The following is a 3,777-nucleotide window of genomic DNA, read 5'->3' as shown; positions in this document are numbered from 1 at the left end:
ATCCACATATGACTAGCCAAAGAAGCAAGAGCATACTGACACTGGAATACTATTCTGTCATTTTAAAAGATAAAATGTCATTCTGGACAAAATGGAATAGACCAAGTCTGGAAGTTAAAGACAATCATCACTATTTACTCATTTGGAGTATGCATTACTAAAGAAAGTACACCCCGAAGAAATAACAAAATTGGCTTGCTCTTTAAGCCCGTGTACTCACTTAAACATGCATACCACTTGCTTCTGTGTTCTTTACTTGCCTTTTTCTACTCTGGAGAATCCTGTGTTCTCTCCCGAACACACATTTCTTCCTTTCTCTGTCCTCACAGATTTTCAAGTTTTAATTAGAACTAAATTCCTTTGCCCTTTTTTTCCTGCCTCTTAGAGGCGAGCGTTTCTTGCCTCCTCGCTCCGCGTCACCCTTTCCCTCGGCAGACTCGCCCCAGCAGCAGCAGCCAAGCGCCATGGGATTTGGAGTTCAGAAGACTCCCGCAGGCCTCCAGGTGCTCAAAGATTACCTGGCGGACAAAAGCTACATCGAGGGGTACGTGTCGTCACAGACCAACGTGGCGGTGTTTGAGGAGGTCACAGGCCCACCCCCTTGTATCATGCCCTTCGCTGGTACAACCACATCAAGTCCTTCGAGAAGGAGAAGGCCAGTCTGCTAGGGGTGAAGAAAGCTCTGGGCAAATGTGGCCCTGCTAATGTGGAAGACACCACGGGAAGTGGAGCTGGGGACAGTAAAGATGATGACGACATTAATCTCTTTGGATCTGATGAGGATGAGGGGAGCGAAGAAGCAAAGAATCTAAGAGAAGAACGCCTTGCACAGTATGAATCAAAGAAAGCCAAAAAAACTGAACTTGTTGCCAAGTCTTCCATCTTACTAGATGTGAAGCCTTGGGAAGATGAAACGGAGATGGCAAAATTAGAGGAGTGCATCAGAAGCATTCAAGCAGATGGCTTGGTTTGGGGCTCTACCAAACTAGTACCAGTAGGATACGTAATTAGCAAACTTCAAATACAGTGTGTGGTTGAAGATGATAAAGTTGGAACAGATATGCTGGAGGAGCAGATCACTGCTTTTGAGTACTAGGTGCAGTCCATGGATGTGGCTGCTTTCAATGAGATTTAAATCCATTATGGATCACGGCTCTTCAATAAAGGCTTGCAGGAACAACAAAAACAACAAAACTAAATTGCTTCAGGGCCGGGACAGCAGAACGGTGAGTGAAGCATTTGCCTTGCACAGGACCAACCTGCATTCTACCCCCAGAATCCCATGTGGTTCCCGAGTACAGCAAGGAATAATTACTGAGGGTAGAGCTAGCAGCAACCCTTGAGCTTCACCGGGTCTTACCAAAAAAAAAAAAAAAACAATTATTTTAAGTTTTAAAAAATAATAAAACGCTCTTGCTTCACCAAAAAAGTAAAAAGGAAAGAAAATAACAAACTTGCTAGACTGAAGGAATACAATGGTGACTCTCTGAGAGAAGGAGTAGGTAGTGGAAGGAACCAGCTGGGGTCTTTTTGGTGGTGGGATAGCACCCAAAACTTGGTGGTGGATGTTGTGACAATTATATACATACAAAGGTCTGAAGCTAACAGGAGAACCTTCACAGTATTTCAAACCAATTTTAAGGCAATTTTGAAAAACTACATTTTTGTACGAGGTGAATTTTGTTGTGTCAATTTCTCAATAAAAATAAACTGCAAGGAAAATATGTGGGAATGTATCAACAACAAAATGATTCAGGAAAAGGCACATCTCAATATGCACAGAAGAGACTAACAGCTTCATTATTGTATCTATGTCATGCTACTTAACCCGAATTAAGTCACACATCTCTATGGTTTTATCTGCCAGATGGAAAGTCATCAAACACAGATGAAAAATCAAGAACACCTATTTTCCCATTTCTTAAATATTTTTCACCCTACTTGGGGGGGTATAGGTTCTTGGATCTATATATGAACCATTTTTAGCACATGTAATCTGATTAATGGCAAATATATTCCCAAGGACAACAAACTGTGCATAAAAAATTAAGAATATCAGGAAATGGAGAGATAAAAAAGCAGGTCAGGCATAGGAACTGCACATAGCTAACCTGCGTTCAGTCTCCATGGCATCCAATATGGTCTCCCAAGCACTACCAAGAGTAATATCTGAGTGCAGAGCCAGGAGGAATCACTAAGCATCGCCAGGTGTTACCTGCCTTCCCCGCCCAAAAAAAGTAAGGATATCAGACTTTAGGAAGTATATCTCTCTCAAGGATTGATACACAAGCGAATAAAATAATTGAGCTTCAAAAGATTTTACATATCAAAAGAGAGAAATAATTGGTTTTGCTTTCTAAAAACTGCTTCTTAGAACAGTTCAAATCTGGGGCCAGAGAGACAGTTCGGTGGACAGGGTGTTCCTCTTCCATGCAGCTGCCCTAAGTTGAGTCCCCAGAACCTCATATGGTCCTGAGCCCTGCCAGGATTGACCCCTGAGCACAGAGCTAGGAGTAAGTCATGAGTAGCTCCTAGTGGGACCCAACACACACACACACACGCACACACACACACACACGCACACAAGAACACACCATTCCATGTCCTATTCTACGAAGCAACTCAATTGGCTGCAGTCTCAGTGATGCCTGTAGTCTCTGGAAGTGGGGGATCGCCAATCCCGGGAGTGCCAGGATCTTTGATACCTGTGGGATTTATCACTGCTCCTACTCCTACTCCTTCGACCATGCCATTCAGAACGCTCCTTGTGCCTGCCAGCGAACTTGCATATCTGATCTTTGATTTCTGTTCCTATCCCTGTTCTTTTCTTCCCTTTCCTCCCTCCTACTTAAAGACCTGTGTTCCTGTTTGGGCTTCTCCTTCTTTGGCTCCCTGTCTATGGCCTCTGCTCTGGAGTGGGAGTCTGTCCTTGTGTAAACACACAAAAAATAAAACGGCCGGCGGTCTGGCCACTTCCCCACTCCAGGGAGGTCGATGGCGATGGTCAGGTGAAGGAAGGAACGAGGCCAAGCTAGTTGGTCTTAGTAGCCGTTTATTACATGGAAGAGATGTATGTCATGGAGGCCTCAGGAATCCTCGAGCACGTGCGCCTTTGTTCTCTCCGCTTCTGTCCTCAGCCCCATCTTCCCAGGTTCTCTGATGCACGTGTCCCCCAGAGAGCCCTGAAATCTCCCTTATCTAGATCATAGTACCTCTGAAGGGCGCAATATAATGATGTCATCAAAAGGAGTTACAGAAAGAACATTGAGGCAGCAAACATACATTGTTTCCTTACATCCCCAGGCCAGTAATCCTGGCCTCACCTTTTCACAAGCTACAAGCACATAGATTAGCACAACAAAGACCAGTCTGCTAGAGCTTGGAATCTACATCTCCATAAAAGCAGTCTCATCCACTCTAGTCAGGACACACAGGAAACTGCTTCTAGGACGTGTTTCTCCTCTCCTTGTCCAACCAATATATAAGCATACATAATATTAATCATTTTGTATGGACACAGTAAGAAATACTTTGAGCTTATAGAATTGCTCTCCTAGGACCATCTCGATCTCAGACTGCAGTGCTCAGGCCAGATATCTTTCCTATTCCTAGCAGCAGGGCCCTAGTCTCGTCGTTACTTTTGGATCATGACATCATTTGCCTATGATCAAACTCTTAACTTATAGTTAAGAATCGTGGCACCTTGGCCTGGCCCATCACGATGCCAGGGTAGCACATAACTTACCGGCTTGCCCTGGTTCCATCCAGTCCCACGTC

The 3,777-nt window shown here is 44.3% G+C and overlaps 1 pseudogene; it reads left to right on the top strand.

Moving 5' to 3' along the window:
• The first annotated feature begins 464 nt into the window (after window positions 1–464).
• LOC130018847 (elongation factor 1-beta-like) lies at window positions 465–1,135 on the top strand (annotated as a pseudogene).
• Window positions 1,136–3,777: the final 2,642 nt, after the last annotated feature.

This window comes from Sorex fumeus, unplaced genomic scaffold, assembly GCF_029834395.1.
Source record: "Sorex fumeus unplaced genomic scaffold, SorFum_2.1 ptg000293c, whole genome shotgun sequence".
NCBI lineage: Eukaryota > Metazoa > Chordata > Mammalia > Eulipotyphla > Soricidae > Sorex > Sorex fumeus.
Note: the sequence above shows the minus strand (reverse complement) of the source record. Positions and strands in the feature narration are given on the sequence as shown.